Source organism: Vicugna pacos, chromosome 9 (genome assembly GCF_048564905.1).
Source record: "Vicugna pacos chromosome 9, VicPac4, whole genome shotgun sequence".
Classification (NCBI taxonomy): Eukaryota; Metazoa; Chordata; class Mammalia; order Artiodactyla; family Camelidae; genus Vicugna; species Vicugna pacos.
In genome coordinates this window covers 13,565,268-13,578,085 of record NC_132995.1, presented here as the reverse complement: position 1 = coordinate 13,578,085, position 12,818 = coordinate 13,565,268, and positions in this window count along the sequence as shown.

Here is a 12,818-nt window from a genome sequence, read left to right as displayed (position 1 = left end):
TGAGCCAAACCAGCTACCTTTTTATGGACATCAAATTTATTTGAAATATTAGGTGACAGATTTTGAATAAGATGACTCAGACTTGGATATTTGATAGACATTTTATCAAAATTGAAGTGATTTTTAAACTGACAATAAAGAACACTGATAGTAATTCTTGTTAATTTGATTTTCAAGCAAAAAATTAGAATATCATGAAAAACAAGATATCGCCACCATGAACTTGACCCCCTCCCAATACTTAGTCCTTTGTGATGAGATCGGTGATGCTAATAATGAATGTGATTTTATAATACCATATAATGAAATATGGCAATGAGAGATCTGCCTAATTCACTAAATCAATATTTTCCAAATGATTAGTACATAATGCTGCAGTATCATCTGTGGGTATATTAAAGTATAAGATAGACAAATGGGTTTTAATTTAAGAGCTAAAAAGCCAGATTCCACATTATAAGTAACCTTTAAAAAATTACCACTTGTTGCTTGTTGGTATAATATCAAAGAATAATATTGAGACAATTACTGAAAAGTTCATTAAAACACTTGTCCATTTTCTAACTATATCTGTGTGAGGCCAGATTTTCCTTATTTATGTCAACAGATTAACTGTAGGAGCACGTATAAAATACTAGCTATGTTCTGTTAAACTGGACATTGAAGAGATTTGCAAAAAGATAAAACAACACTTCTCACCTTTTTTTAGGGTGGAAAATGTTCAAACCCAAGTAAAACTGAAACACTTTACTTTTCACCTTTAAGTGTATTGTTTCTAGATGTTTATGGTCTATAATCCACAGTGGAAAACACTTCACTGTCACATACACCAGAAAAAAAAAGTTATATTCTAATACCTAAACTACTATTAACATCTATGCTTTATATAATTTAAACTAGGCATAGAAGAAACAAATGCAGAGAAAATGCTTGTTAACACCTACTGACGGAGGTAAACCTGCCATGCTGCTCTATCGAGACAAAACAGGAACTTGGGGGATATTCATTTCTAGAACTAAATGATATAATTACTTAATCTCCTCCATGCTTGTGGCTGTGTATCTCTTTCTGAATATTCTTGCCAATTATGTTTTTCTATTTTTTAATCTTTCCTTTGTAATGTATCTTTTTATATCTACATTTTTAAATCAAAGAAGCAGCTTTATGCTTTTAATCATTTCTTTAGTGTGTCTTTTTATTTTATATTTTGTTAATTTCTGGTAATATTTACTAATTTCAAGCTAATTTCCTTTTTATTGTATTGTTTTTCAAGCTTATTTAATCAATTTGGTTTATATATCATCTTTTTACTATTCTGAAAGTTCATTTCTAAATGGTACATATTTCTCATTTTATTTTCCCTTTTAGACAAGAATTACTGTTTCAAAAAGTGCTTACAAATGGCTAGTTGGCTATATTTATTTTTACAAGATCCTAGTATTTAGCTTTTTATGTTATAGCATTGTAATCAATGTATTTTGTGATTTCTTCCATTTTAATTCATGAAGTTTAGTTTTGAATGTGATCAAGCTCTGAATCTTAAAGCAAATATTTAATGTGTGAGTGTATATACCTATTTTAATAATATACCAAAATTAACACAAAAGTTTATAAAATTTGATGTTTTTCAATATAGTTATTTTATTCTCCTGTTGTTTTGATTAATGATCTATCTTTACTTTTATTTATTAATTTATATTATGTTTAGCACATGTAAAGTTAGTGATATAAATGTAAATATAAATATTATTAATAGAACAAATGCCATTATGTTCACCCCAGCAGAAGAAATAAGCCTTATTATTTTTAAAAATAATTATTTTTAAAAACTTAGTACTTAAATTTCTATAAGTGATATTATAAATAAATTTATGATCATGTTAGGAAACATTTCTCCATGTATTTCCATCCAATTTTGCCTAATACATTTCAAAGCTATTTTATTTAGCTCTATGGAAATTAATAACATTTCTTCTTGATGAATTTTCCCTTCTAAAACCATGGAGCAACTTCAGGTCCCATTCAGTATTTCTAATTCGTCTGCTTTCAATAGTGTTGCACTTGCCTTTTTTGGTAGTATTTACTTTTTTAAGTAAAATTACTTTACTGCTTTTGGTAATATTTTCATTTTGATATTATTATTTTGTGAATAAAGTATTCACAAAGTAAGTATTTTAAACTTTGTATAGTACTGAAAGCCATAGTCAGACCAATTAGGTACGAAAGAGAAGTAAAAGTCATCTGAATTGAAAAGGAAGCAATAAAACTATCTCTATTTGCAGACAACATCATTCTATACATAGAAAATGTAGATGAATTCATTAAGAAACTACAAAAACCTAATATATAGGTTCAGTGAAGCTACAGAATACTAGATTAACATGCAAAAATTAGTTGTTATATCTCTACTTAACTGAATCATTTTGCTATGCACCAGAAAATAACACAACATTGTAGAGCAAGTATACTGGAAAAAAAAAAAAATCAGTTGTATTTTCATAGCCACCAAGGAACCATCAGAAAGGGAAATTGAGAAAACCATCCCATTTACAACAGCATCAAAAAGAATAAAATACCTAAAAATAACTTTAACCAAGGAGGTAAAAAGACTTGTACACTGAAAACTGCAAAACAATTAAAAAAAAAAGAAAAACTATAAACCTATAAAATTTAAGAAGATCTTAATAAATGTAATGGTATCCCATGTTCATGGATTGAAAGACTTAATATTGGTAAGATGTCAATACTACCTGAAGAGAATTGGGTGAATTGGATTTGGCTCAGAGGCTATTGTTTGTTGAACCCTAGTTTAACTTAAAATACTCTATTTCAGTATTTCAAAGTTAATAATTTATATTCTGGGATAATTTTTGTCTTCCAATTTCCACATGATAGCCATAGTAATAATTTTCACATTGATTGCTTTTATAAAGGAAATTTTCACCAATTTCAGTATTAAGGTATGGAGAAATCATTCTGGCTTACACATGATTTTGGTTGAACTTTATGCTAACTAGAACAGCCTGCCTTACAGTCTGTCAAATATGCATTTTGCACATCTGCTTTAACCATTAAAGAAATGAATGCATTTACCAGACCGCTTAGAGTGTCTACTTTGAAAACACGGATAACGGCCTCCCCCATGATACTACTGCTAGTACTCCTTTGAAGATAAGTCTCCCTTCCCAGACACTAAGGTCATGCTGACGCACTATGTAGGTGCTAATCTGTCTCTTGAAACCTTAAAGGTATATACCTTTGTCGTGCTTGCTGTTTATTCTTTGTTCTGACAAGATTTAGAAGATTTAAGTTTAATAGTCCTATCTCCCCAGAGGCCTCAGATGCCACTTTTGCTTCCCGAGCCCCTGGGCCACCCACCCTCCAGGAATCGGACCAATGAGCCTGGAGCCCAGCAGCCCACATGACCGGCTCGAGCTTGGGCCTCGCCTACAGGGAGCTGGCACCCGGAAAGGGGTTCCCCAACCAGCCTTTATGCTGCAGGTGCACTCCGCGGGATTTCAAACTCTCGCGGTGCCAGAGGCCCCTTTCTTCCGACTCCAGTACGGAAGTTAGGGCAGTCGGCCCCGTGGCGTCTCTCGAGGCTTGTTTCTTGGATCGGCTGAGGTCTGGGAAGCGCCAGCGTCTTCTCTCGCCGCATTTTGCGGCCGCGGACAGGCCCCTCTTCAGTTTGTGAAGCGGCCCTTTCTCCCAGCGCCTTTCCTTTCTCTTCAGTTCCTCCCATCTGCAGTTTGGAGATCTGTGCTCATGTCCAGGTAAAGCACTCAGGAAAATGTGAAAATGGCTGTGGGGCCCAGGAAAATTAGAATACACCTGAGTGTTTACTGATACTTCATCGTCTCTGACATTTGGTGCATCCATTCCCTTCTCTGGCCGCGAGACGGCCTTGTGGTCAGTTCTGGTCCTGACCCGCACTGGTCTTGGAGCTCGCCCCGCTCCATCCGTGTGGAGTTTCACCAAGTGGCTTTGAACAGCATAGATGGAGCATTTAAAGAAAAATATAGGAAGGTCAGTGCTTGAATACCCAGTAGTAGATGATGGCAGAGGATGGCAGGGATATCAGGGAGCCCACGGGCTGGAGAGGTAGGGGAGGACTTCCAGAGGGACGGGCAGACAAGAAGGATTTGGTAGGCTGGAGAAGACATGCCACTGGGAAAGAGGAGGGCAGGAAATGTGGTCATTCTCTGATGTGCCACACTGCCCTTGCCACAGTGTGGGAGAGTGTCATGGCCAACCTTATTTAAGGTTGTTGTGGGGTTTTTTTTAACATATCAGTTGAAGATACAGTAGCTGTACACATGTGGAACAGGGACGGGCTTTATTATGATGTTTGGGTGAGTTTTCAGCATTAATAATAGGAAAATTTCACCTGAAAATCTGGATAATCTGCTTCTGTGTCAAAAAATCATTTTCCCTGTGCTTGGTCCACATTCTGGGTTGGCAGAATTTCCAGTTAGACGTGGCCTGTAAAGTCCACGTGTTACACTTCCTACCTTTTCCTTTGCTCCCCTGGACACTGTGGTGGGAACCACTGAACAGAGCACACCCTCCCTGCCTCACTCCTTAATTTCCCAGCGTAGCTGGGGAAGTTTTTTTGGATTCATCACCTCTTAGTCTAGGTGGGGACAGGTCAGGCAGAGTCTGAATGCCAGGCTGAAGAATAGGGACCCTACTTTGGAGCAAACTGTGTTTTGAAGGTGTTTGAGAAAGGGTTTGATATGCTTAAATCAGTGATTTGGGTGAAGATAATAAAGAGGACTAAAGGACAAACTTTCTCATCCTGGGAATTTGTCCGTTTGATGAAATTAAATTAACATTTATTGAACAAATATATGGATAATACTTCTAGGCACTTCTATGTTGATTATCATTTAACATTTAACATTTATTGAACAAATATATGGATAATACTTCTAGGCACTTCTATGTTGATTATCTCCAGAAAGGATGCAGTGTCTTTTTTATGTGGAGTGGTTTAGTAGTTCAGATCTCCCTCGATTATACTGTATTCAGATATTTTGAAGAGAAAGAGCCCTTCACTTGATCTTTTTTTTTAACCCCCTTGATGGATGCACTGGGGATTGAATCCAGGACCTGGTGCACGCTGACCTTAGGGTCTACCACTGAGCTATACCCCCCAACCCCAAAGCGCTTCACTTGATTTTAATCTGTTTTCTGTGGTGGAGATATACATGTTTCTGGATAGATTTAAAAGAATTGGTTTAGATGTCAGGTCAACACTAATAATTCCGAGTTCCTCATTTATAAAATATTTCATTCTTTTAGAGAATGAGTTTCCTGATTGATTTCTAGGAATTACAAATCAGGATATTTGAATATTTGTTTCCTTTACCACTGAAATATCAAAGATTAACTGATCCCAACATTAAAGTGCTGAGAACACATTTTAATTAGTAATATACTATTGCAGGAGAGGAAAGAGTCCAGGGTGAACTGAACTCCACTTCAATTTGTGCAGTGGTGATAGGGCATTTTGAAGGGAGGTTGAGGGAGTAGGGTGGGGGGCTTCAGTAAGCGGGGGCTCAGTAGGATCAGGGAAGTGAAAATTTACAAAAAGAGGGCAGAGGGGTTGGGTTGGTCCATGTGAAACCCATTTGAGTTTGCAGTCTGAGCTTATGGAAGTTAGACTCCTGCCCTCCCACAGAGACTGGGAGAGAGGGGCACTATCCTCAGGTGTTGGCTGGAACAAATAGTAAAATCTTTGTCACATGGTGTTTAAATAGTTGCGGAAATGTTGTCCTATGATTAAAGTGACAATAATTATATTTATCTTAGACAGATTTTCTGTGATGTCTATAAGTGCTTAGCTTCTTGTCTGAGCTGTAATAAATGTCCATTAATTGTCACCAAAAAAGATACTTGATGTTGATTGGAATGAACAATAGTTATAAGACATTTGTTAAATTTAAAATATTTATTAGCATAATTACTTAAATATGTACTCATTTTAGGCAGGAAATCCTTTTTACTGAGACCCATTTCATATTAAATAGGCTAATTAAGGTGCTTAATCTGTTTTACTTAATATGAAATAATTTCTTGCCAGATATTTTGTTTATGTTTTTGTTTTTACTGTGGAATATAGGAGCAGCCTCCTTTGTGCACAGGAATTTATGTCTGGAACAAAAGATGTAGGATTCAATAAGAATGACTACTTTATTCATGTACACTTATGTCACAGAAATGGTCTTTTTCTTTGTTCTTTTTAATTCTAGAAAACATATTAATATTAACCAAGCAATCCACTAAAGTTCTTTAAGAAATTTGAAAATCAAGCAAACATTAAAAAAAGAATCAGTTCTGCACCCAGCTTTCAGATACAGCTTTTAATATTTTCACATACATATTTGTACTTTTGTGTTTTTTCTTACATGGAAAAATCCTGCTCATAGTGTAACACATTTTTATACTTAAGAATTTGTTAGTGTTATCCTGTTTATTAAACACATTCTTTAAACTATGAAACTGTATTTTTATGGCAATCAGTGTTTAGTGGCCGTGGATACACGGCAGTGAAACCTCTGTTAAAAGTCTCTGCCATCAGGGAACATGCACTCTGCTGCCTCACTTCCGATGGGACAGTACTGTCACCTCGCCTGTATAGTGACTGATTTCACCTGTCATCATCGGTAGACACTTAAATTATTTTCTGTATTTTGTGTTTGGAACCACGGCTCTGAACATCTTTTTAATGATATCCAGATGAGAGAGCGTATTTTCTTGATAGACGTTTGTGTCCCCATCTCATTCTGACATTTCCTTGCTGTGTGATTATTTCACATGACTAACCTCCCAGTGCTTCCATTTTCTCATCTATAAGATAGCAGTAAGTGTTATCTGCCTTTAATATGTTCTTAACTTCTATATTCTAGTACTAGCAAAGACCTCTAAAGGGAACCTGGTCTATAGTAAGCTCTTAATTAACTATTTGAGCGAGAAGTCATTGCCATCCTTTTATTCATTTGTTTTTTCCTACTGACATTACTGGTCATCACTGGGGCCAGATACTTGTCTGGACTGGGTGCTACATTTGTTGTAGTCTGTATTTTAATAGAAAATACAGGTAACACAGAGAGAAATAAAATATATGTCACATGCTGATACAATCTCTGGGAAAAAAATTCAAGCAAGAGAAGGACATAAAATCTGATAGAGGAATGCAGTTTCAGTAAGGTTGCCAGTAAATACGACCTTTGTGGAAGACATGAAGGAGGGGAGGGAGAAAGAAAAGTTTTGTCGTTCTTTCTGGATGTCTAGGGAAGTATTATTCCAAGTAGAAAAAAGAGTGATTTCAAATGCTCTGAAAGGAAGCTTTGTCTGGCTGTTACAAGACTCTCAAGGAGGGAGGAGGCTGCTGTGGCTCAAGTTGAATTTGCAAAGAAAGTAGGAGCTGAGGGCCTAGAGCTAATGTCAGGCCAAGTTTTGTAGAAGCTGGTAGACAGCTCCAGTGATGGTTATTTTTCTTCTCTAAGTGATTAGAGTGATTTGCCACTTGGAAACAGAAGAGTGCCATGATTGGCTTGTATTTAAAAAGTAGCACTGTTTTAAAGGCTTATCTGTTAAAAATAAGGATCTGTGGGGAAAGTTAAAGTATAAAATTAGGAGGTTATTGCAATAATCAAGTGATTACTATTAGTAGAAGTGTCAGGACTCTGGATATATTTTCACGGTAGAGCCAAAGTTTTCCCTGAAAAATTAGATGTGGGCTATGAGAAAAAGGCAAATCTAGAGTGGATTCCAAAGATTGCAGCCTGAGCAAATGGGAGGTGGAGTTGTCATTTGCTTAGGTGAAGGGACATTTGGGAGTGGACATTTTGGGAGGAATAAGAGCAAGAATTTAGTTTTAGTTAGGTTGATTTTCACATGCCTGTTACCCGAGAAGAGAGTAGTTTAGTGCTGGTACTGACATAGTGTCACTCCCAGCGCAGCCTGGCGGTCAGAGCAGTCACAACTGAACAGGAGACAGACTCCATCAGTGGGAGGAGTGTTCAAATTTCCATGGCCATATTTCCTCCACCACAGCGAGTTGTTGGGGGTTTCAGGCAAGCTAAGAATATGTTAAATATTTGTCAGTGGGAGTAGGAAACTTACTGGACTATAAAATAGAGTGTGTTTTGGGGAAAGCACTGGGAGCCATCGCTTTCAGGTGAGAAAAGCCTGCTTGCTTGTTTTTCTTCAGTCATATGCAGTGTAGCAGCTGCAGGCATGAATCAGGAATCAGTAATCAATAATCAAAATATCAAATAATTGAAAAATCAGTAATTTGCAATCAGAGATTGATATTTTTGCAAGATGAATGTGATGAAACGAGCATAATAAGGGGATTGAAGATGTGAGTAGGTAATTGAAATGATGGAACATGGACATTGAGATAGGTAAGGAGGGGAGTGAAAATTAGGGGTGTTTTAGGCAGTGAAAACATGGTTGGAGCAGTGAACTGAAAATCTCAGCGGGATGGTTGAAGTCGTTTCAGTTAAGGTTTTCGGGACTGAGAAAGAAAAAAAAATCAGTGTTGGATACTTAAAATTGAGATTATGGAAAATTGTTAATAATAACAAACAAATACAACAAATGATATAGGGTGAGTGGCTGAGGTAGTCAATAGGATGAGAATATAGGGGGATGAGAGGTTATTGAATTGATAGATCAAGTTAATAAAACATGTATCTAGTTATATCTTGAAATCTCCATGAATTAAGACAGGAGTTGGGTTGGAGTAAATGACAGTGAGCCAGGAGTTACTTTCCTTGAGGAATAATGGGATTTGACCCTGGAATTTAGACTGGCTGAATGCCAGTCTGCACGATAGGCCACCCTCATCTCCCATGTGAAGGAATTTTAAAGCATTCAGGGTGTATAATATACACTTTTATTTTTTATTAAATCTTTAGTTTTGTTTGTCATTTGCTCTTTATTCATATGTATAAAATATCTTTGTTCTTTAAAATATAGTAACCAATGTAGTTAAGGTAGAGTTTTAAAAACTAGGATTATTACAGACTTTTGTTGGAGCAGTTAATACCATGAACACTACCATAGACAATGCTTAAATTAAGACTTTTTATTAATGCCCTTAATTAAAAGTTTTCTCTGTGATAACAGTGGTATGCACGATCATATTCATAAAGGTTTCTCATTTCAGGGGTTGGTGAATTTCAGTGATGTTTCCATTGACTTCTCTCAGGAGTGGTAATGTCTGGACCCTCCACAGAGGGACTTGTACAAGGGTGTGATGTTGGAGACCTAGAGCAACCTGGCTTCAGTGGATAGGGATACTTTACTCTGAATTCAGAGAAGAACTACTGCCTTTTAATAAGAAATAACTAAAAAACCAGAACTCATAAATACAGAATACAGCTGGGTGGTTGCCAGAGGCAGGGTGTGGGGGTTGGGCAAAATGGGTGAAGGCAGTCAAAAGGTACACATTTCTGAAATAAAATGTCATGAGAATATAATATATAGCATGGTAGCTATAATTAATAATAGTGTATTGCATATTTAAAAATTGCTAAGAGAGTAGACCTTAAAAGTTCTCATAACAAGAAAAAAAATTGTTGTCTGTACGGTATTGGATGTTAGCTAGACTTATGGTAGTGATCATTTTGCAACATACACAAATATCAAATCATTACATCGTATACCTGAAACTAATGCAATAAGTCAATTATACCTCAATTAAAAAAATAATGTACATAATAGTTTACAAAACAAATCACATACATGATTCTCACTTTGAAGTCATGAGGGCAATTAGTGGTTCACCATGAAATATTTATTTTGATAATAACATAACATTGGTAAATGTATATTTATTATAAAAATTACAAAATAGGTAAAATCATGAGTGCATTGAAATAATTACATATTAAAGTAGATGTAAGCTATTTCAGAATTTGTATTGCTTTGTTATTAAGATACCATTACAAAATATGAGCCCTTTTTGTCATCTAATAGGATTCCTTTGTAAGGAAGTAGAAATAGTATTGAGAAAATGGACTGGGAAGAAAAATAAACTTGGAAAATTATATTAATTTATTTCCTAGCAATTAAAAAAGGCTCACGTGCTGATTATTTCCATGTCATTGTTTCAGCTTCAAGCATGCCTTTCTCTATTCTGTGATGCTAGGACTGGAACTCTGACAAAGACTTTTCCCTTGCTAGCTGGCTTCCTGTTATAGTTGGCCAATGGAGGCATTAAAGGGATTTGAGGAGGCAGAAAGGGAGAAGGAACTTGCTTCCTATTTTCCAGTTCTTTCAGTATCTCTCTGGCAGTATCTAGATACATCTAGCATATCTCTAGCAGTATTTCCTCACGTGCCTGCAGAGTCCTTCTGCTTTCCGAGCACCAAACTACCAAGCCTAGTTAACAGCCAGGCTGTGACGCCTCCTCAGAGCTTTCAGGTTCTAGTAAATCCATCTCTTCCCCTTTGCTTTCCATGCTCTAGGGTGTTGGCTGCTTCCTGAAGTTACAAATCTCTCCCCTTTTTGCTCTTTTAGTCCTTCAAAATTGTGTAATCCATTTCCTGTAATTAAATCTTCAGCTTGAAATTCCCAGTGTAGTTCTGCTTTCTTGACTAGACCTTGATGGACAGAGTCTGTGACAATTTGTTTTAGCCGTACAACCACTTACTTAGTTGGCATACTTTGAAGACCATTGTCCTACTCTACTGGAGGTGACTAGACTCAAACCAGTGTTGGACTTGGTGGTATGAGACAAGAAAAATAAAGGACAAAAAGTCTTCTTATGATCAAATACTGATATATGAAGAGATAGTTATACACATACAGTTTCTCTGAAGGTATACCTTCCCAGTCAATTATGGAGTATCTTAAATTTCTAGCACTTTATTATGAAACATCCAAGATGATCTCTAACCTGCGTGATAGTTAAGTCCAGGGAAGAGCTGTATGATGTATTTGTCAAGCACCAAACCACAATTATCATCCAAAGAACACTTAACTGATACATTTCCCCATTAAAGCAACTCAACTATTAAATGTTTGTAGACCCTTGAGAAATAATTGCTTGCTTTCTTCTGAATGTAACAATGCCCAATTTCACAGAGGAAACCTCAAATCACTTCAGCCCTTGTAGCCAGACTCCCTTTGTCCAAGACTCTCTAGCCTTAGCTATCTGAGGGCTCTTTCTGGGGAGAGGACTGGAGGGATTACTCTCCAAGGATGGGTTCTTATTTCAGGAACTTCCTTTTGCTTCCACGTACCCCTCCTTACTGAGATCTTGACTTAGGTGCACCTTCCAGATCTTCCAAGGTCTGGGGGTAGCGAAGAATGTTGGCTTGTTTGGAACTTTCACTGACAAAGACTCTCTCCTTGACCAAACTTTAGTCAAACTCCTCTGAACCCACTTCTCAACTAGGCTTCATCCTTGGGCTTCAGTGTTTGTCCTTGCATCACTCAGTTTTAGCAAGAATTCTGTCAGTCAGTTTAGCCAGAGTTCTTGATATATGATCACTTTCAATATCTAATTAAAGTCCTCATCCACCCGCATGATATCTGATCACTCTGGCCTGCCCTCAGCAAGAATCCTGTTGGTCAGTCTTGCAAGAATTTCTCCCTACCCTTGATGTCTCCTCTTTGTAGTTTTCCATTCACCAACCACCCTCCAGCCCCAACTTGTTCCTTGCCTGTAAATCCCCGTTTGTTCTTGTTATGTTTAGAATTGAGCCTAGTTCTACACTGAAGTCTATTTTCCCGTATTGTGATAGTTCAATTAAAAAAAAATTTTTTTTTAACCCCTTCAATTACTGTTCAGCTCTGGTTTACTTTAACATCAATCAGGGGTTCTTGTCCTCCTGACTGGACAGTTTTCTTAAAGCTGGGCCCTAATTAAAGTTACAAAGTGAAAAGTTGGAAACAGCAACAAAAGAAACTATGGGCTATATTGTAAATGGCTTTGGTGCAAATGAGCATCTTCCTGCAACTGGAATCTAATTACCCTTCTTGCCCCTAATGTGAATTAGGGGCAAGTAGAGAAGGGATATAAAAATAAGGATAACACTGACCCCGCGCCTGGCTGGGGATCAGGGGTGGGGTGGGGGTGGGAGAACAGTTAGGCCTGGAGATGGGTACACACACAGACGCACAATGACTCTTCTCCTACAGACTCAACCCCAAATAAAGCAAGCCCAGAAACGCCCGTTATGGGAAAACTGCGATGTCTGGGATAAGAACACAATTACAGAAACGTCATGCCCAAAGTCAGCCACAGTCCTTCTTGCACGCGCGCGCGCGCACACACACACACACAATCGCTCTCACATTCTCGGCGTGAAAGACCCACAGTGTGTAACACAACGACCCACAATCACGGGGCGTGATTTAAAATAGAGGCAAAAATTAAATAAAATACAGAGCCTCATGACATTGACAGAACCCGTTGCCCGGTGATGCGCAAGCACAAACGTGTGCAGCGACAGTTACACACAAATCGCCACACCTGAGCATTCAATACCAGCCACAGACGCGCGCATCTTCATTGTTCCCTCACACCTAGCCGCGCAGGGTCACCTGAGTGGCCGAGATCGCCCAGGGTCTCACACATCTCCCCGGGTACCCGCTCCTGCGGCCGCGGCCGCCTCTGGCGCAGGCGCGAGGTCGAGGTGTGCCTCGGGGCCCTCTGGGAACTGTAGTTCATTCAAGGAAAGACGGCCGAGGCGCAAAGCGTTCTGGGGCTCGGGGTCCGCCGAGCTCGGCCAGCTGCTTGCATCTGGATGTTTCCCCAGCCGAGGGCGGGGTCCCGCGCGACTCAGTCCCCGCCC